At 40.3% G+C, this 23,009-nt stretch overlaps 1 non-coding gene across 1 annotated transcript; it reads right to left on the bottom strand.

Moving 5' to 3' along the window:
* Nucleotides 1-22,244: 22,244 nt before the first annotated feature.
* On the bottom strand, nt 22,245-22,352 carry LOC116594574. Its single transcript, XR_004287288.1, has one exon. It is a non-coding gene; the product is annotated as a U6 spliceosomal RNA (small nuclear RNA).
* Nucleotides 22,353-23,009: the final 657 nt, after the last annotated feature.

Here is a 23,009-nt window from a genome sequence, read left to right as displayed (position 1 = left end):
AGAAATATTGTTATATACATTATTTCTATTCAACAGACAATGAAATCACAGTTGAGAGTCATTTGTTTTGTTTCATTTTGTTTTATTTATGTTAACCTGAACTTCTCCTCACCCCTGTTGCTTCCAATCCAAGTCTTGGTTTAAACGTGGTGATTCACAGACACCAGCCAGTCACAACATTCTTTAACTGGGGAAGATATAATATACTGAGAAAATTTGCTGGATGATGTAGTTTGCATAAACGCTCTGAGGGGGGAGAGGGAGGAGTTCTTCATTTGAAGAAGAATAGTCAATACCTACTGTTCCTGAATACCGTGCTGGGTGCTAGGGGCACCATGGTGACTGAGACCCCAGTTCCTGTCTGTCCTCAGGGAGGTTTCGGATTAGTGGGAGCAGCAGGCAAGTTAACAGAACATTTCAAAGTAGCAAGTGCTTGGCCTGGAATTCACACAGAGAGTGACTTTCCCTCCAAATTTTGGAGGCCCAGAAAGAACATTCTAGAAGGGAAGGGCTGTAAATCTGAAATTCTTACCTTGAAGGAAGAGGAAGAATTACTTAGTGTGGGAGGGTGCGGGTGGGTGTCGAGATGGGCATTAGAAGGAAAAGGAAGGGTTGAAGCTATACTTTTGGCCAACTGCCAGAAGTTTAGTTTGGCTGGAAGGCACCGTGGGAGGAGTCAGAGAAGCTAGGTCTGAGCTGGAAAAGCAGGCAGAGCCTTTTTATGGCTTAGCTAATGAGTTTGGACCTCTTCCTGAGGGCAATGCTTACTTACATTTATATAATAGCTTTATTATGTATTTATAACATAAAATTGCAGTTATACTCCCCTCTGTCCAACAATAACCCCTTCATATTTGAGGTAACTTTAAATTGGCTACATTTTATCTAGAAGCGGAAAGTCCAGCCCTTTCCACATCTAGTTTAGAGAAGGCAAGGAATTGGAGCTCATGTCGACATGGACATGCTCTCTCCAGACTACTTCGCTCAACAAGCTTAAAAACTCAAACTGAAGGCAGTGTCCCCACTAACCTTCATGGTTGAGGCAGGAGTTCAGGGGATTCAGCAGAAAAGGTCCTCCCTCAGGAAGGAATGCTTCCAGCCATGGAGTTGATGGTGCAGACAGCTCCTCAGTGCCCCACGGTTAAGTTTGGGGAAGAGGAGAGGCAGATCATGGAAGCATTGTCAATTAGATGCACAGCCTTGGGGATATCTTGGCTCAGTTTCACATTCCTTTTGGAAGCCTAAGGGAGTAGACACAGCCCTGGTTTCTTCCTTATGCTACCCCATGAACTGGGTCCTATACCCCAGCCCTGGTAGCCCATCATGTGCCATTATTTTATTCAAAATAATGCACTTCTAATCATGTTGTGGCCATATTACACAACATGGGTAATATGGGGGTAAATTCTGAAAATCCATTTTAGGATGGCTGTTTCTTGTTGGTGATTTATTTTTCTGTTTTGTCTCATGAAGTATTCTGTAGAATTTGACAAAGAAATCCAACAGGCTGATAGTCTGAATTCTTAGAGAGAGGAAATACTTCAACAGAACAACTTCTGAATAATTCCCAAAGGACCCAAATGTCCTCTTCTCTGTCAAAGATTCTATTGACAGAAAAGTCTATTGCTTATCCTGGAACGGCTCCTGGTGAAGAATGTCAGATATCGCAAGCATTTTCGCCATTGCTAATATTACTTTATGATTTTCAGTTTTTCATGGGAAATATATGGCATCTGGTGAAATTATCTCATCTTCTCTGAATTTAATTCCTTCCATCAGGGGACCCATGTAGATTTCCACTGACTTCACCAAAAATGCTGCATATGCGTCTTAGATCAAACAGTGCCCCATGGGGTTCTTTATATCATAAAATAATTTTTTCACAAAGAAGCTTGCACATGAAATATTTATATATTCTAGTGATGAAGATCCTCCCTGATCCCGTGTGTGCCGGAAGCAAAGGCAGCTTTCCTTTCCCCCAGTGAAATCTTATGCATGTTGAATAAAATAAAGGATTCAGAGGTTTCGGTTTTACAGTGAGCCAGCAGAGATATGCTTTTTAATGTATGCATAGGACTGTCAGGTCAGTAAAAAGACTCCACGGAGGAACATGGGATGAGTAGGGGTAGTGCTGAATTTTAAACAAGTTAAAAATAAGTACACACACACACACACACACATGCACACAGGAAAGATGGATCATAAAATTAGCAGCAAATGGCGGGCAGTTAGAAGACCAGCAGGTGTGAAAGACAGTGAACAGGGCTGGGTGCAGCAAAGGCAAGTTTTCTAGAAAGTGATCCGAGATGTGAGCCTAATGGATTTCCATTCACGCCACAGTCCTTAATGAGAGAGAGACTTGCCACCAAGTTCTAGAAGCAGAATCTCAATGATCCAATGAGTGGGTCATGGAGGTAAGGACAGGACAGCTCATCCTGGGGCTGAAGATGTGGCTTGGAGGAAATCTAAAGGGCAAACGATTTCCAGGAGATGGCCACTGGCTTGGAGGTTAAAGCAGATTCCAACTCTCAAAGCTCCTATGTCAAGTTAGATTTATGGCCAACTAAGTATTTATAGCTCGTCTACTAGTTTAGATGTTTATCCTGAAGTGCTCCCCAATGCAGGGAAGTACAATATATGTCCAGAATATCTGGTTTTAGAATATACTGATGTGGATCTTGGAGGAGGCAGAGGAGAAGGGAAGAACTTGGGCTCCAAATTTGCTCGCTAGAAAGAGCCAATATTTACACTTCTAAACAAGGTGTATTTGTTTCCTTACATATTATAACAAAGCACCTCTACCTAGGTTGTTGCCTAGGACAATAGAAATTTATTCTTTCACAGTTCCGGATGCGAGAAGTTGGAAGTCAAGATGTTGGCACTACCCTCCCTTCTGAGGGCACAGAGGGAGACTCTTCCCTGCGTCTCTCTTTATCCTAGCTCCTGGTGACATCTGGCATGCTTTGCCACGTAGATGCAACACTCCAATCTGCTGCCTCCTTCTTGCGGTGGTCTTCTCATGAAGACACCAGTCCCAGAGGATTAGGACCCACTCTACTCGAATATGACCTCATCTTAACTAATCACACCTGTAATTACCCGATTTCCAAATAGTTCACATTCAGAAGTATTAGGGTAGCTTTTGGGAGGATATAATTCAATCTATGAAACAAGGTCAGTGGTGGACACAGGAGCCCCTGGAAAGTTGTGCCAGTTGTTAATTGCTGACAGTTAAGAAACCGGCATTTCTGTCCAGGCAGTCTTAATTTGCATCCGAAGATATTCTAGTCTCCAATGAGCTGCTGATGAATCCATATGTCTCCTCCTATTTATACTCGTAGAGTGAAAGCAATGAAAAGAAACAAAATAATTATAGAGAGAGAGAAAGAGAAGGGGAAAAAAACCCATGGATGGAAAGTAAAGAAAGACAAGAACTTTCAAAGTACTTTCTTGCTATCACAGATGTTGTATCCGTTCAAACAAATCTGAGTATGCTACATAGATACGTGGAACTTCAAAAACAGAAACAAATATATATTTGAAACAATGAAGAGAGAAAAAGTCCCCAATAAATATTTCAGAAGCATAGTGGGCTAGCACATGAAATTCAAAGCGAATCTTAGAATTTCTGTTTTCCGTGAAAGCCTGGCAGTTAATAAATCCCAATAATGAATGAGAGTAGGCTCCAGTCCTGGCTGTTTCATCATTACTCTCTCGCCTGTTGCATCTTAACAAAGTATGCCAGGACCTCTTCTTCTAAGAGGAATCCAACCTTCCTTTTCTTATGCATGAGGAGGCTCTAAATTGTGCTTGCAAACCCATGTGTGCAATATGGACTACATTGTTGCCCTCGAGGGTTTAATATAAATGTAACATCGTGTTGTGCAAAAAGAATTTCCCTGTGATTTAATAACTAACATACTCGGAGGGAGCCATTATTTAAAACAGCAGAAGAATGGGAGAACCATGTGGCTGATGAGAACGGAGCCAATTGGGATCAACTACCCTGTCATCATTCATACAGCAGAACATAAATACGGATCAGATGAAAGAAAATGTGCAGGTCAAATGGGATCGGTTGTTCCAAACTGTCACAACGGAAAGATAATGCTTTGCTTGAGTAGAGAAGAAGAAATAAGTAGATATTTTCTAAACATTCAATACCCGAGTGAAACCAAAGCATTTGAACTGAAGCAACAGCCTCAGTCTAATGACTTCATTTCTGTCTTGTAACCTGGGGAAACAAGATGTCAAAAATAATCCATTAAAAAACAGAGCAAGAAACGTACAAGACCTCTATGAAGGAAACTGTAAATCTTTACCAAGGAAATAAAAGAAGGCTTACATGAGCAGAGGGGCATGCCACGGTCTAGGTTGGGAATATTGTAAAAATGTCAGATTACTCCAAAGTAATCTCTAAACCATACCTAAGCTCCAGATTCAAACGGGATATTTTATGGGACTTGATGAGTTCATTCTCAAATTTATCTGAAAGAAAATACTCACAAAAATAGTTAATAAAAAAGATTAAAAAGTTGAATAATTATGTGGGGTTTGCTTAATTAAAATAGGGGGCTACTGGTGTGGGAAAAGGGAAATTGATCACTGAAACAGAACAAGGTTCAATAATTAATCTTTTCATACTTATTAATTTTGATTATGACAAAGGTGGTATTTTGAATCAGTAATTAATCTTTTCATACTTATTAATTTTGATTCTGACAAGAGTGGTATTTTGAATCAGTAGGAGAAATAATGCCATGAGAAAAACTAGTAATCTATTTGAAAAGTGCTATATTAAAATGCTTTATCCAGCTCACATCATTCCTTTAAAAAAAAAAAATCCTGATGCATTGCAAGTGTGAAATGTAAAAAATAAAATTACAGAAGTATTAAAAGGAAATGAAAGAATTTTAAGAATCATCCAGGAAAAAGGTTTTCTTCCTCTCCCACTCACCCTAGAAGCTATAAAATAAAATGATAGATTTAATTACATAATATATTTGGATTTCTGCACTCGACAACATAAAAATGTGAGACTGAGTTGTAGAAAATGTCTACATCACATAATATAAAGATTAATATTCAGACTATATTAAAGAGCTTCTATAAATCCAGAAGAAAAGATAAGCAATCCAAGAGGATAAAGGTAAGGTCTTCACAATAAAACAAGTAATTTACAAAGATGATATTCAAACGACCAGCAAACATGAAAATAAACACTCTATTTCACCACCAGAGAAGTTTAAATTAAGTACAATAAAATATTTTGCCTATCAGATAAGCAAAAGTGAAAATAATGATACTATCTATTATAAGTGTTATGAACTAGGATACAGGCATGATCTGTGAGGAAGAATATTCAAAACTTTTCTTTGGAAGCAATTTGATAATACCTTTAGTATATAAAATGTGCCTATTTTTTTGATGCCACAATTTTACTTCTACTACTGTATCTATTCTAAAACAGCTCAAATATGCATAAACATAAATATACAAGGATATTCATTTTCATGCTGTTTATAATTTAAAAAAATTCAAGCTGAACAAAATGGCCATCAATATGGGCGTGATTGAGCTTCATGTGTAATTCTCTACCATGCAGAACGGGGTAGGTTATGCTGCTACAAGAAAACAATCTCAAATTCTCTGTAGGTTAAATAAACAGGGATTTATTTTGTTTTTCACTCATGAGATTCACAGATCCATTCAGTTGAGCTAGGTCTGTGTGACCTCCACGTGCTGGGGCTCAGGCAGATTTCGCAGCCACTGTTTAGAGCATTACCAGTCACTATGGCAGATGGAAATAATGTGCTGAATGCAGACATTGAATCTTAAAAGCTTCTACTTAGCAGAAATGTGGTTGCTTACAGGCACATTTCATTAGGTGGCCAGACCTAACACCCTGGGCAGACGAACTGTGTCCTGATACAGAGTTGAAATAATCAGCATCTAACACTACTCAGTGATTTTACAAGAATACATCAGATCCATACATACTATCTATAAACTGATAGGCAAACTAAGTGAAAAATAGAAAATAAAAACAAGTTTCAGACTCTGTAAATACACTAACATTCATTGAAATGTACACTTACAGTAAGTGAATTTTATGGTATGCAAATCATCTCAATAAAACTATTTGTAAAAAAACATTGTGGAACATGTAGGTATTACTTAATATTACATTTGGCTCATGTAAGAGAACTCAACTATGGTAGCTTAACAAAAAGAGATTTTTGCCTTGCATATGAAACAAAATGAAAAGGTATAAATATAGGCAGACTAGAGCTGGTCTAGCTGCTTGAGGAAGTCTTCAGGATCTAGGCTCATTCTAGTTTTCTGCTCATCCATTCAGAACATACAGCTTTTATCCACACCTTTGAAGAATGGGTGCTTAATCTCCAGGCATTGAATCATCATCTCTGCAGGCAGCTTCAAAGGATGACAGCAAATGTTCTTTTCATTGGGCACATTGCCAGTCCTGATAAAGTCGAGTTCGGTTGATAAGAAGGAGAGGGACAATGGGAGAACAGATATTGGGTAGAACACTAGCTCTTCTTAGATCATACCCTTTTCATTGGTAATATAGCATGAACTTTATCCCATACCATTATTTTTTTCCTTTCAAATATGCACTATGCTTTATTACACCATAACATAATTGCTGGAAAACTAGATGATTTCCAGTTTTCATCATCCTACATAATGCTGCAATTAACACTCTTTTACAAAAATTCATCTAAATCTAATTGTTTCTTTAGTATCTTTTGGGGATGGTACAAGTTTACAAAGAGTTCAAGGTGGTTTTTTTTTTTTTTTTTCCTTCCACTTCTAGATTATTTGTAGCAAAACTTAAAAACCTTCTAACATTTGACAGTTACTTAAGGACTGAAACAGATCTTCCCTGATTTAGGTGACCACAAGAACTTTTAGTCCTGGACTAAAGACTGTTTTTATCAGAAGCAACATTCAGAATAGAGCTTTGAGATGATCTCAGTCATGGCGTTACTTACCTTTGGTGGTGGTGATGGAAGGTTGCCGTGTAGTCTAACAGTAGTGTCCATAGCACTGCTAGTGGGGCGAAGGGTACTGGCTGCAGTATTCATGGGTCGGGGGGATGGAGGTAGCAGTGGTGGTGAAGGTGGTAGTGAAGGAGATGATGGAGATGATGATGGTTAAGTTCGAAGTGGCCAAGGTGGTAGTGAAAGAGATCGGTAGTGGTGGACAACGTGGTGGAGATGGTAGCTGGAGTTGGTGAAGATATTCTGGGAACAAGAAGATTATCACATTACAGATCACTGTCATTGTCACAGAATAATTTATAGGCCATTTTTTGTGCATTTTTCCACCTCCTCTCGGAGTCACTTCCTACCACAACCAGCCATTGTTATAGCTGGTTGGGTGGGCTTCCACACTTCACCAGGTGTAACCTGAGAAGGCTTTTTCCCAGATCGGATCCTTGCTACATTCTTCTTACCTCCTGTCCTGGGCTTCAGCTGCTGTAGTATGGGGTGCTCATGGACCCAGGCTTGGCACGTGTGCATGCAGACTCTAGCAAAGCAGGGACGTTGACCCACAGCAGTATCCTTGACCAAATTGTGAGCCATCCAGACATGTACTTCATCAGGATCCTCCTGAGAATTAGCTCCATTTTCCCATACTGGGGCCAACTCAGTAATACAGCTTCTTATTGACTTTTTCTTATCCCCTGCCTGACTCTACTCCTGCTTTTTATAGTTTCTTTCTGGAATTGCTTCTCAAATTTACTACCTGACTATTGTCTTTGCTATAGGTTCTGCTTTTAAGGCAACCCAGTCTAAGGCAAACTGTAAGGCCAGGAAAGCTATTTCAAGAGACTACCAAGGTTGGTCTTCCATGATTTAAAAAATATTTTTTAATTTATTCACGTATTGTAAATTTGATCTGTAGGATCTTATCCTTCAAGAGACAACTAGTGAATCTCCAGTTCCTAATACAGTCTCTAAGGCTAAGTTGGTGACCAGTAAAGCACCATAAATGAGTAAAAAAATGAATTAAAAGTAGCCAATTTTAAATCCCAAGGGCAAGCTTACACATACATACACATTCCAATCAGGGATCAGTATCCACTTGTGAAACCAAATTAAATAGAAAATTATGGGGCACCTGGGTAGCTCAGTCTATTAAGCATCTAGCTTCTGGCTCAGGTCATGATCTCAGGATTCTAAGATGGAGCCGGAAGTAGGCCTCCCTGCTTAATGGGGAGTCTGCTTCTCCCCCTGTCTCTCCCTCTCTCTCAAATACATAAATAAAATCTTTTAAAAATTAGAAAACTGTGCTCGCTTCGGCAGCACATATACTAAAAAATTAGAAAACTACTTGCTGAATCCAGAATTAGAATAGTGTTGGTGTAATATGAGAAATAATGCCATCAGCAAGAGCTGATTGATAGAATGACCAATCCACTATCAACTACACAATGTACTTGTTTCCTGTACCCGTTTCTCTGAAAAACAAAACAAAACTATAGAAACCTACAATCTTCTTTTTCTCAAATACTTTTTTTCTTTTTAACTCAATCAACCTATCATGTGTTTTTACTCCCCAGTTTGGTAGTAATGTTAAAATTTTCAAGCTTAAATTGACCTCTTTAACCTCGGTGAAATTTTAAGGGTGTCTTTGTTGGTCTCTGCGTCATCATGAGATGACTCCAATTCCCAATGCAAAGTGGACTATTGTAGGTTCATTACTGCAGAAAGCTCATTTCATAGACTCTACATGGATTCTTGTATTTTGACATCAAGCTTACTGTTGGGTCCTCTCTAACTGATGATTTTAGTCTTCCAGCCCCATGGATCATCCTCTGTTGAAGAGGATAGACTCCATCCCTTCCATTTTTTTACAGTCGCAGAACATGAAAACTGGGCAAGATCCACTGGACCACCTACCCCACTACCACACACATACACACAAATCTTGAGAAATCTTTTCCCAAATTAATAATCATTGCTGAGGTTACAGTTTTAAAATATTGATTCTTATATTTAGATTTAAATTCAACAAGTAAATTAAAACAAATTTAAAACACACATTTAGGCTGAGTTTTAGAACATATTTGTAATTAGCCACAGGACCACCTAGGACATATGGGACCACCAATAGCCCCAAGATCACAATTTGAGAACCATTTATCTGTACCACAGCAAATGTACATTCTGGCAGGGAATGAAGTGAAATAAATATGTTTCATATTTGTTAATTTAGCTTTCATCTTCTTTTTAAAAACAAACTCTTTTTTATCCTTCTTGATTGGGTTGCAAGGAGTCAGCTTTAACAATATCACTTCCTCTTGTTCTGAGAAAAGAAAAATTTAGAAAAAGAAGAAAAAGGCTAATCATGGCCTTAAGGGTCCAGCTTATACCTGATTAGTGAATCTGGTAGTATTGAGTTAAGCATTGCAGGGAGCTGGCTGAGACAACTTCGTACATGTTTCTGAAGGTGAAAAGTTTTTCTCCAGAAGGTGCATGCGTTACTGTAGTTCACATACATTTGCTCATCCAAGGACACTGAAAATTTTCAAATGAGTTGTGGCTGGGACTGCCAGGTGCTGCTCTAACATTCATTCTGCTAAAGGTCTGGATTCTCCAGGGCCATCTCCTCCATTCAGTTGGGTGCGGGCTTATGACTAAGGTCTGAGCACTCAGATATATAATGCGTGTTGTGTGTGCGTTCCAGGAAGTGTTGTTGAGAGGAGAAGGAAGCAGGAGAACTTCCTGGTCATCTCTTCTTTCGGCTCACTGAGCGATGCCTGTAAAGATGACAAGGTGAAGAGATATGCTCCTGGAACTTAGATGTACTAAGGATGATGAAGCAGCAAGCTAAGGGGAGCTGAGAACCACGGACACGACCATTACATGGGAATGAAACTTTTATCTGCTTTAAACCACTGTTATTTGGGTTTTCCTGATCTGTGTGGTCAAACATAATCCTCACCGACACAGGACAGAAGCCAAAAGACTAAGCTTGTCACCAGGAAACATACAGGGGGGTAGCTAGCGCTCCATCCCAGTTTCCTGCCTCCACCACCACCGAGGATCCAGAGGCTGGAGGAAGGGGCATCTTCTCAGATCCTGGTTTTGGGGGCACAATGCAATCTTTCCTTCTTTCTTTAGCTCACTGTCTTTTCTTGTAGGAGTCACTTTAACAGTATCACATCAGGATTCTTTTCTTTTCCTCCTCTCCTTCCTTTCTATCTCTTCCCCTCTCTCTCTCCTTCTAAATGTCCTTACTATGTTTGGGAAATTCCCGTCTCTCTGAGTCTTGGTGGGATGCAAAGAAATTTAAAAACACCAGTTTCTCATTTTCCCTGCTGCTCTAGTTATCATCTAGTCAGACGTACTCATGTGGGTACTAATGACACAAAGTAATGACACAAAGTCATTTTGGAACTAATGACACAAAGTAGGGATGAGAGCTTCTCTCTGTAGACAGTTGTAGGGATGTTAGCGTCCTTCAAGGGCAGTGGTGGCAGGGAGCCAATGATGATGACTGTCAATGGCTTGAAGCCAACGACTTCAAGGACTAGGTTGGACAAGTTGAGCTTATTACTCTTCACAGCAAGGGAGTATCTAAAAAGGGGGTTTGGGGTGGGAAGAGAGTATGAAAACCTAAACCTTAGAGAACCGTGGGATGTCTCAGTAACAGGGTGTTACATAGAGAGTATTATAGAACTTGGGGTTTTGATTGATAACTTCAGGGAACGGGAAAGAAGGGAGGGTTTACCCTACATAGAACACTGCCAGAACACTGGGGCAATTCTCTGACTCAGTATCTCAATCTTCTCCATAGGGATGACTACTAATAGCCTACTGTTACTGGTAAAATAAACGGGTGATTAACACTAATATTTTGTGTTATAAATATCATATACTGTATTCTTACAATAAAAGAAAACAAGCATGATTAAGAAAATCATAAGAAAGAGAAAATATATTTATGTACTGAACTGTATTTTGTAAAAAAGAAAGAAAGAAAGAAATCCTCATATAAGCAGATACACCCAGTTCAAACCTGTATTGCTCCAGGGCCAACTGTGCTGAGCATTAAAAATAATCGTACTAAGTGTAAGAGATGACAATATCTTCTTTAATACCCACAGCAACTCAGGTGGATGTCTGTTATCAGTGCTATTTTACACCTGAGAGGACTGGGGCTAGAGACCTGAAGTCACTTGTCCCTTCTCATAAGGATGGGACGTATAGAAACTACCTTCAAGCCACATGCCCACATGTACAAGTGACGACGGTAGTGCTAGGAGAACACTTGGCTTTATTTAACTTTCCGACCACGCTTCAAAGAATGCAGCCAGATGGCGAATCTCTGGGGCCCATGAGGAGCTCACTGGACACACAGGGGTAACTTGTGCTGAGAAAACGTGTGCACTTGGTCTGTGCCAAGTTCATTGTTCCTTTGCACACCAAGCCACGAGGAGAGGCCATCAAGTGTGAAGGGCATAGGGTCTGGCTTGAGAGGGAGGACCAAACTTTTAGAAACAGAAATGTGTTTCAAGTTTCAGGTTCAATTCATGAGACAATGAGCAAATCATAACATTGGGTTTTCTCCTGGATCCTCAAGGTGGGAACGGTTGTGGCAGAGGGTCAGAGAAAAATGGTCTTGAGACTGGCCTTGTAAAGGACAGCTAGACTGTCTCTTCAGGGGAAGAAGGGTGTTGTTACTCAGGCTTTTCTCCAGCACACCAGAAAAAGGATGTCTGGGAGGTGAGGGTCTTGGGATAAAAGTAGAGATGACTTCCATGTGTGGCATACTCTTGGCCTTGGCCAGCAGCACACCATTGAAGGTGTGTAGACGCAGACGTGCCTGAGAACTGAGAAGGCTAAATACGTACCTCATGCATGCTTTCTCTGTTCAACATTCTTTCTTCCACTGAGTATTTATACATTCCGATGTCTCATATCGAACAACAACAGCTACTACCTTCAGGACCTACTACAGAAGGAAAACCTTATTCTAAGCAACTCTTGAAAACTGACTCAAACTTCAAAACTAATTCTTGACAGAGGGTACCATCATTATCCCCATTTTACAGATGAGAAAACTGAGGCGTGAAGAAGCCAAATACTTTGCCAGGTTCACCTGGCTCACAAGAAGGCAGAACCAGGCATATAACCAAGGCATTCTGGCTCCAAAGTACATACACCCAACACTGCCTTTTTTTTTTTTTTCCGTTAATACTTTTTGTGGGATTCTAGGCATAAACTCAACAATAATGAAAGCAATTTCCTTTCTGACAATTCAGGTTTGACTCAGCTTCCCCATCATGAAACGAGCATGATATTTTGGTGATTACTTATACAATCCATCATGGGATTTTGAAAACATATTTAATGTTTGTATAGCACTTGGAGGCCCATTAAATGTGCAATAAAATGTAGACAAAGAAACATTCTTGGCATTGCTTATTGATGATGGCAGTGGAAGTTGAAGTTTCCTTTAAAAGTTTTTACTCCTCCAGTGATTCCTTCTTTGTAGTATTTCCTATGGCCCATTTCTCGAGCTCTCCCATGGAGAAGAAAATAAAATGGCTGAGTGAAACCTCCCACCTCCCTCAAGTTAGCCACTCATAACTAACTTCCTTAATCAAAGGAACCCTCCTTTTTTGATTAATCATCTTTTTATAGTACACTTAAGAGGAAAAAGGACCAAATGAAAATATGAAGTTGGAGGCAGCACAAACTAATTCGATAATATTGCCATTACAACTGAGTAAAGAAATACATAGAGCTCCCCTGGAAATATTTTTCCTGTGAAAATTTATGCCTTTTCTAAAGGGTGTGTGCAAGGGGGTGTTTTTCTTCCTACGCTCTATGTGAATGTAATGAGTAAATGTTAGCTTTGTGCCTTTTTTGGCCCATTAAGAGTTACGCACCATGGCAATTTACAAACAAGAGGGTGAACAGGTAGGCAGGGCCAGAAGAGGTCTGCTGAATCGGGAGAACACGGAAACGATTTCTGAAACATAAGCTGGGAGATGAAATTGTCGAGCCACCCTTGACAGGAATGCGATCACCCCCGAAGCTGCCACAGTCCAGTCTTGTTGGGTTGGCCATTATCTATCATGATGGGGGGCCATGGATTCACCCACCATTTGCAACAAAGGACTCCAATATTTTTCAGGAGTAAAAGCACTTTTCACTGGCTGCTCCAGGGTAACTCATTGATGTGAGAGCCAAGCGTGTAAACGGCCTCCTGAAAGAACTGGCAGGCGTGAAGAACATTGAGCCCCAAAGCACGAGTTGTTTGCGAGGCGCTCCTCCAGCTGAAGCCTGGGGAGGGGAGGCCAGCGAGCAGGGAGGCAGGCGGAGGTGGGCGGCTGTCTGCGGGCGAGGGGGAAATGTTTATATAGAGCGAGTTAAAAGGCGGACAACAGACCGATCTTGGTGTGGGGCTGCTGCGGGGTGAATTTGGGAGGCGCCCACTTGGCTCCCAAGAGAAAAAAAAGAGATGGTAAAGCCAGCAGCATTTCAACCTAAAAGCTTCTTTCCCACTTGGGGTTAACATCTTTGCTTCTTTGCAAAGGAGGCACTAGCTCTCCTGCCCCAAATTCCCCTGGGCACAAGGAGTGCAGAAAGTTTTACTTGGTAGGTAAGTTGTTTTTATGCGAAACCATTTTGGCCAAGGTGGGGATTTTTCACTTGGGTGTCAGTGGTGCCCTTCTGATGTTTCTAAAACTTAGCAAATGTACAGTTTGAACAGTTATTTTAAGTAAAAACGTCAATTTCTTCATACAGTCGGGCACTCTAAGTTCTGTGTGTGGGACAAATTCTTAGATTTTCCAGTGTTGAGAAAACCTTTACCTCGCTTCACGCAGTTCTCAAATTGAGTTATGACCCTGACATCCCTCCACTCTTTCAAGTACACCATGGAGGTTACTGAAAAATAACTGAAGAGGAGAAAATGTCATTTTCTATCTTGTGGGGGTGGTGAGAAGATACCACAGATTCTTTCAAGGTGGGATTTCCTCTGGCGATTGAACTTCACGTCCATTTCTCTTTGAGACGTGGTAACCTTGCTAGGAACACCCCATTGAGGGGGTTACTGCTTCAACACCCTATGCCTTAAACCTGTATCAAAGCTCTTTCCACCTCCGTCCTCTGTGAACCACTATACTTTTATGAGCACTGGACTGACCAGAAAAATTTGATGCATGAAATCCCTTGTCTGAATCCTTTCCATTTTGCCCCTCTGGTTTTTTGGTGACTTTTTTTGTTCAACTCCAAATGCCTTAGGTGGTCTCCCGATCTAACTTTCTTATATATGTCTTTTCACTTGCTTCCAAAGCTGTTTAGTCACCTTTAACCGATCACTTGGCTATCTTGGGACTTGAGATGTCAAGCAGTCTCTGTTTCTTTTCCCTGGTGACTAAGACTGATGCATGGTCAGAAATGGTTCTAAGCAACAACTCAGACTACAGCTCAGATGAGACCCTCTCAACTCCCTCCAGACCCTCAGGTGAGGGCAAGTGTAATCTGTCCCATACTATATACTTTTTTGTGTGTTACTTGGCTGCATTTCCCATTTTCTTTCTTCAGATCCTGATTGTCCACTTCACCGTTAGATGTCTAACATTGTCCTCTGAAGTGAGGAGAAGTAATGCATGCCCTTTGTACAAATTTCATATACCTCTGAGGCAAATAGAAGGAGAACATAGAAGTTCTTTTCACCAGTTTGAATACCAGTGTAGATTGGTAGATATCATTTTTCTTATGCACTTACTTGCGGAAATGGGTAAGGAATAAACAAACAGCAATACTCCATTTTAACTCTACAATCCAAGCTAACCTCGAAAGATTTGAGGGGGCTCCAGGCCTGGTTCATTAGCCTGTTAAACAAAATATCAGTAATGTCATCTTTGACTACCTGTTGAGCTTCTTTACTTTTGGTTAAGAAAAATCTGCTTTTGCTATTCCTTCTGGAATCTCTTGGATACAGTCTCTTTCAAGCTCATCCTTGGTTATCTCTGATCTTTCCCTACCACAGCTTACTGCCATTGTTTGTTGGTTGGATGCTGGAACTGGAGACCTATGCCTTCCACACAGTAGTAGGCAAGCTCATAGGGTGAAAACTCACAGAATGAAAATAGACTCTGTATGGGAAAGTGGTGCTCTGCCTTGGTCTTCACTATTGCTACTATAACTTCTTGTTTATTTTCTCTTTTTGTTTTGAGCCCTGCTTTGTAGATGCTATTCGTCATGAACACACACTCTTGAATTGTACTTGGACAGTACTCAGATTCCCTGTTACATGACCTTCACCCCGCCTTCCTTTATAATTGCCAAATCTAAGTTTTAATATGACACCCTCAATCAATCACTGGTGTCTACATAGTGATAATTTCCCCAATTGCCTCTTCGAAACACCATAATCTGTAAGGAAATGGAACTGGTTGTTCACAAGACACTACAAACAGTATTCAGAACCTTTGGCTGTATTACACGTATATGGCTGAGTTTGACCTTGGCCGTGTAATAATTACGGTAAGAATGCTTCAGAGGAAGGAAGCATATTCTTTGTCTTCATTGTATCAGTGAGGATAGACCAGGTTCTGCTGCAGTTACAAACAAGCCCCAATCTCAGGGGCTCAGATAAACAAAGGTTTAGATCTTGCTTATGCTCCACGTCCATCTGGCACCACATCTAGGAGCTCTGCTCCACATTATCTAAGGAAATCTCCTACATATTTGCTCTCCAGACACTTGCTTCAGCTGTGATATCTTCCTGAAAAGCTGCAGAGTGTGCATTGTTGTGATGAGTCTTCTCGGAGATTTTGCAGTTAGACTCCTAATTAGCTCACATGATCTTATCTTTGCAAAGCTGTTGCCCACCCTTCTGTCCTTTGGGGTTCCCTAGCTTAGCAGTCATTTTATTAACCTTTTTAAAGTAAATACAGTTGCAGGAGAAAACAACACACTCCTTACTTTGTCAGAGTCTTAAAAACTTCCAGGGGAAGACTAGACCTTTCTTTTTCCCATATTTTTCTCTACGTGGTTCATTAAATTTATGAAATATTCTGACATCATCACAATTTTTGCTTTTCACTTTCTTAAGCCAATAGATGCTTTCATTCTTTCTTTCTTTTTTTTTTCTTTCTTTCTTTCTTTTTTTTTTTTTTTAAGATTTTATTTATTTGAGAGAGAGACAGTGAGAGAGAGCATGAGCGAGGAAAAGGTCAGAGGGAGAAGCAGACTCCCCGTGGAGCTGGGAGCCAGATGCGGGACTCGATCCCGGGATTCCAGGATCATGACCTGAGCTGAAGGCAGTCGTCCAACCAACTGAGCCACCCAGGCGCCCCCAGTAAATGCTTTCTTATTATTTATTCTCAGGTGGAGGGACATGTTTTGTTTTAATTTCTCCACATTCTTATTCTAACTTCAACACGGTTTTCCTGGGTCCTCTGTATTATTCCATTGAAGAATATTCAGCTTCTCGAAAATCTCTGACACTTAGGTTTTCTTCAAGTGAGTGGCTTCCATTTCCTGATTCTATTGTTTGTTTTTAGTTTTTTCTTCATGATCCTTAATTGTCTTGTTTTAAAAAACAATCTCTCCCAGCTTTATAGATTATCCTATTTCTCCCTGCCTGTTGCATGTCATGTAAAAATGTCATGCATCATAAAAAGAATGACACATAACCAGTGTCATATATGTGTATCTATATAAATACATATGCAAATATTTATATGTACCCCTGACATTCTCAAAGATCATCACATGTATCGGGCGTGTTGTTTTCACCTAGAGAAATATTTGGGCTATTACTTTAAGTATAAGTGTTTCCTCTACTACTTACTGCCTATAGTTATACCTCTAATTCTCTGAGACAGAACTTGTAGTTTGGTGATATATAATTTTTGCAAAAACTGCCATCAATGTATTCATTATCTAGTGGGGAACCAAAGACAGACGTCTCTCCCTAGGAGCTTAGATACTCTGTGTCTTGTTATTGACCTAATAGTATCAGGTCAACTTTTAATTCCTTCCCAGTCCATTCTCAGGAGTTTACTCCTCTACCTGAGGACATAGATGGGGTAATATAACTCAAACACAGTAATGCCCTGTATGTACTTTATTTCCTAATGCTACACACATTTAAAAGGTACCAAGACAGAATGATAATATGGGACTAAAGCTGTTTTTTCCATATCTCCATCAACACAAAATATCCCCCTACGTAATGTGTAGAGTATGTGGTAGTATGTGGGTATGCGTCTGGTTTCATTGGGAAGTGCCTGAGAACACCCTACAGAGACTAGCTACGCAGCAGTAGCTTTTGCTCTAATGGCTAGAAGGATCCTTGTAAATGGTGCCCCGTTGGAGGTGAGTGGTTGGGGGTGTCAAGAGAGGCACGAGTCTTCAGGGTGCTTCTCATCTTTTATCATCATCATTCATCAACGCCGCTGTGTCACACAGAACATTTTCCACCCCTTCTTTTGCCCCCAGGGTCTGGTATAGCTCAGCAGCAGCAACCTGTTGATTCTGGACTGCTAAGTACTCCTGGCTGGCATACGAGGCTGCAGGGTGACTTAACTGTGGGAGACAGACGGAATTGTTTCCAATGTACACCTAAGGAGGCCCTCAGCAAAGCAAACATTGATTTTGGAGGAGTATTTTTTTTTCTCTCTATTTGCTTGCTGCCAGGGGCCTCTAAATAGGATTCCTATTTTTTCCCCCCTGTTAATATTAACCCATTTAGAGACTGGATGATATAGCTCGGGCCAGTAGGTCTTGCAGGATGCTGGAAGATGCCATCACCTTCTAAACAGAGTAACTCCTAGCAAGGATTCAGTAGGTGGTTGGACGTGAACTAAAACCTTGGAGGCAGCCCCGAGTGCCTGGGTGGCCTCTGGTTTACTGCTGGTTCACTGGGTTCCTCCTGCCTCAGTGGGCCAACTCCCAGTATTATAAATCATATAGATGTGAACTTCTTCCTGAAGTAACTTGTTTGCTTTATTTATTTGGAAAATTTCGGTAACTGCTTTCTCAACGGCCAGGCTGTTGAACTTGCCATAACTGAGGCTTACTCAAGAATGTTTAGTCTTAACACTGTGTGGTTTCCTTCAGGGACTCCTGAGCCACATTTTGAAGAGAGACGTGCTGGTACTGAAGTATGGTGGATCCACTTCCAGGTAACTCAGGGGCGTCTCAGAACACCTTCAGTTCTGAGACGGAGTGGGTGGCGATGGTGAAGTGGGCCCTCTCCCTAAACAAACCAGGCTCACACAGCCAGAAACATACCCACGCCCACATACACCTTGATGTTTCAGGGGTTGAATATGCAAAAAAAGGAATGCAGTTCTAAATGGGAGTTTCAGGGTAATTTTTAATAATTTTAATGTAGAGATCATCAGGTAGACTTACCCTCCTGCAATAAACCTCTTCCACTTCCTCTCGGTGTATTGCCTGTCTGAAAAAGTGTATTTGAATAAAAGAAAATAAGTGCCTTACAATGAATAAAATCATTCATTGGTAGCGGTGATGTGAGTTTACATTTGGGCCTCCCAAGCCAAACCGTCAGAAAAGACCACATTATTCTTTGTAATTTGCCAAACAGCTTTCTGGTGGAGAGCAAAGTAAGACAGGGGTGGGAGGGTGGAAATGGGGAGGGGGTTCCTACTTAAGGATATGTATCAAATGCAGAGGCTACCTATATGGCTTCTGTATCTGGGAGGAGGAAGTTTTGGCACACCTTTAAGTCCGAGAAAAATTTCCTCTAGCTTTTTAAACTAAAGCATTGGTGTAACCTAAGCATGGAAAATGTAGTTGGTTTTTAACTTCATGTGGATGCATAGTGACATTTTTTGTGCCTGGATTTTGGGACTTTTCTGTGTACTACATTGCATTAGGAAAAAAAGGGCGGGGGGAAGGATGCACGGTTCAAGAAATGTGGTGCTCACAGTGCATGGGAAAAGCGATATTTTCCAAGATTGTTGCATCCCTTCCGTTAGCTTTTATGGTTAAGGGTAAGGGGGCCACTGATGCTTCCTTCGTCACACCCACCCCTCAGTAACCCTAACAGCCTGCAGTTTTTAGATGGTCTGTTTATATGATACTGTCAAAGGCAGAGCATCTTTATGTCTGTGCTTATATTCCTTCCCTATCTCTTTAAAAATGTGTGTTGCTGTCCCAAAGCCCATGTTCTAATGACCCAGGGCAGAATATGGAGAGAATCAGAAATGCCAACTTTATGATTTATCAAGGGCTCCTGAGTTCTTTCGAGGTAGAGTGTGTTGTGCAGTATAATTATTGTTTTGAATGTACATCAGAATAAAACGAGGAAACAGGATGTAGCAGATGGAATGAAGATTAAAAAAAAAAAAAAAGACTGAAAGGATTGCGCAAAGGTGGCTGGTCCATCAAGCGGAATGGTCTCTGTTGTCTTGACCTGCTCAGTGTAGACCAACAGGTATCTCGAGGGAAAAGCAAAATTTCTCTTGCATGGTCCCTTGGATTTCTATGTATACAGCATTTGTCTGAAGGTAGGATTTTCTTTCGGAAGGTGGCTACACTTTTCCAATCTTCCAACTGCTAAGAGCATGACTAGGGAGTTACGAAGAGGAGGAACAGGTTCTTAAATGGAATTGTTCCTCGGCGGAGACAGAACTGTAAACTGAAAATACGAACACATCTGTTCTTGCTATAAAAAGAGATATCAAAACACTGTAGGACAGTGCTAGTCAAACCTTATTGTGCACAAGGAGCATTTGGAACGCTTGTTGAATGCAGATTCCTAGGTTCTACCCTTGAATTTCTCATTCTGAAGGTCAGAAGTTGGGCCTGAGATTTTGCTTTTCCTATAAGCATCCCGGTGAGAGTAATTGCCGCTGTGGTTCCCTGGACCACACTCTGAAGAGCACTTCTGTAAAACATCGCTTCTGTTTGAGAAAATGGAAAGAGGGGTGAAGTAGGATGGAGGTACACCAATAGTGAGTTGGGCGGCTATTTATTTAGGTGGGTAACTCAGGCATGCACCATGGTAAAAAGATTGGTAGAGGAACCAGATTTTAGCCCAATAAATGTCCCGGGCTGGAAGGTCTTCAAATGTATTGCCCTGCAGAGTGCTTGTGCTTGGGGGCTGCTAGGTGAGCACTGAATTAGAATTTAAATAGACTGCACTCTCCCTGTGCTCTTCTGCAACCTGAATGGGAACCTTTCTGAGGTGCCCCAGCAATAATGGGCATGTTGGCTACACAATTGCTTGTGAACTACGGCACCACGTGACAGCCCGAAGCAAGAGCAACAATGACCTCTAGCTCTCTCCACACCTTGCCTTGTTTTTGGAAGCAGAATTATGTGCATGGAGTAAGCCCTAAAGTTTGTAGATGATTTGGAAACGGGTGGGGAAAGGAAAAGTCTTGGAGGAGAGACTTCTCCTGCTAATAAGATTAGGGGTGGGGAGAAGGGAGAACTATTAGCTGGAATTCAATATGAGTAATATAGTGATTTTGAAGAGAGATGTCAATCAAATGGGAGAATGGTCACTATGAAAGAAAAGAATCAAGAGGCAAACATGGTATAGTATCTTCAGCAGTGTCTATAGGAGAAAGTGTGCTCTGATCTACAAACAAGAATATTTGCTCCTTCTGGAAATTCGTTTTCCTAGCATAGGATGAAGTCATGGAGCTTGATAACGCCTGCCATTCTAATCAGTCAGCTCAGTCCTTGGGCTCAGACCACATACTCATCAGCAGTGTTGTCAACACCACAGAAAACCTCCTGATTTTTTTTTGTTGCAATTGCATTAAACCTATAGATCAATATGGGGGAGAATCTACATCTTACCGACATTGAATCTTTCAGTCCATTAACATAGCATATTCCTCTCTTTGTTAAATCCTTTCATTTTCCTCAGTAATATTTAGTAGTTTGAGCAGTTTTAAGATTTTTCCATTTTTTATTAGATTTGTTGTAGGTATTTGATGTATTCTGATGCTCCTATAAATAGAAGTTCTTTGAAATTTAATTTTCCAAGTGTTTCGTTTTTGTTTCTGTTTTTACTTGTGTACAAAAATACAGTTGATTCGGGTCATGTAAGAGTCTGATTCCATGTTTTGATGTTTGACTTCTGAGTTTTTATAAGACCCAGCTTCCTTTGTCCCTTCTGCTCCATATCTAGACATAATTGATAAGAAAATCCAAATGAACTCTCTCCTTCAGGACATGTGGGAAAATACAAAGTTGGCAAATTCCCAGCCCTCCCTCAGGAACTTGTCCTTGGTCCTGCTCCCTTGCCACTGGAAAGGCCTAACCCACTCTCTCTGCTCCACTGGAGCCTGCTTGGATCCATTTGTACCCTTCCTGCTCTCCCTAGGAGTCCCTTGTGCTAACAATAAACTTTCTTTTAAATTCTCTAGGTCTCTGGAATGTCAACAGCATCAACATCCTATCTCTTAATTGGGAAGGGTTATAGCCTACCTCTGTGGGGTAAACACAAAACAGAATGTTTACCTTATCCAGCAGCCTTCCTAAATTCACTTAGAATTTCTAATCATTTGTAAATCATTTTGAACTTTCTAATCATATAATTACATCATCTGTGAGTAATAACCATTTACTAGTTATTTTTCAACCTTTTATTCTCAAGAAACATTTTTTACTGCTTCCTCAAACTAGTCAGGACTTCCAATATCAAGTAGCACTGGTGGTTGTGGAAATCTTGTCTTCCTGCCATTCTCAGGGGTTGGGGGATGGAATGGGCAATATTTTACTGTGTTATGTTGGCCATTAAGATTTTACTTTGTAGATACCTTTTATCAGATTAACAAAAATCTTGGCTACTTCTAACATGTTGAGTATTTTTCTTTTAAATAATAAATGTGTGTTGAATATGATCAAATATGTTTTCTGTGTTTGTTGAAGTAATCACATGGTTTATCTCCCTTGTTCATTAATTAGGTGAATTATATTGGTTGATTTTCAGGGTAGCTTCATTTAGTTTTGGTGTATCATCCTTTTTATATAAAACTCGATTCTGTTGGCTAAGGCTTTATTTAATATATTCATATTTGTATTCATAAGAAATGTTGGCCCATATTTTCCCTTCTTAGTTATTTTCAGGTTTTAGTGTCAGAGTTTTGCTGGGTCATAAAATGAGTTGCGAGTTGGTGAATTGCTTGTTTTTTCTATTCTATGGAAGAACTTATGTAAGATTGGCATTATTTCTTCTTTCACTCGTAGGAAGACTACACCAGTAAAATCATCTACATCTAGAGTTTCGAATGTCATCCTTGCACAGGAGCCATGCTAATCTTCTCTGTATTTTTCTAATTTTAGTATATGTGCTGCCAAAGTGAGCATTACATCTGGAGTTTTGATGAGAAAATTTTTTCACAATGGATTTGATTTTTTTTTTTTTTTTTAAAGGATGTAGGCATGTACAGATGCTCCATTTCTTCAGGGTCATTTTTTGATAAATCGTGTTTTCCAAGAATCTGTACACTGTATTTTTCCAATTTTATTGGCATCAAGTTGATCATAATATGCTGTTATTATCCTTTTGGTGTGTGTGTGGGGGGTCTGTATAGATGCTGTCTGTTTTTTCCTCATATTAGTCGTTTGTGTTCTCTTTCTCTTGTTGAGTGTCGATCGGTGTTTTTAATGTGTCCAAAGAATCAAAGCTAAAGCGTTGTTAATTTTTCTATTTTTATTGATTTCACCAATTATTTGTTTTTTAAAGTTCTGTTTATTCATTTGACAGAGAGAGAGCAAGAGCGCACAAGCAGAAAGAGCAGGAGGCAGAGGGAGAGGGAGAAGCAGGCTTCCTGCTGAGCAGAGATTTCCCCATGTGGGACTCTTCCAGAACCCTGCGATTATTACCTGACCTGAGAATAGGTGCTTAACTGACTGAACCACCCAGGTGTCCATCATCACTTATTTTTATTACTTTTATCCCATTTCCTTTGTTTAGTTTGTTTCCCCTTTCCAGATTCTTAAGTTAGAAGTATAGGTCATTGA

This window comes from Mustela erminea, chromosome 6, assembly GCF_009829155.1.
Source record: "Mustela erminea isolate mMusErm1 chromosome 6, mMusErm1.Pri, whole genome shotgun sequence".
NCBI classification, from domain to species: Eukaryota; Metazoa; Chordata; class Mammalia; order Carnivora; family Mustelidae; genus Mustela; species Mustela erminea.
The sequence above is the reverse complement of the archived record's forward strand: the minus strand, read 5'-3'. Positions and strand labels throughout refer to the sequence as shown.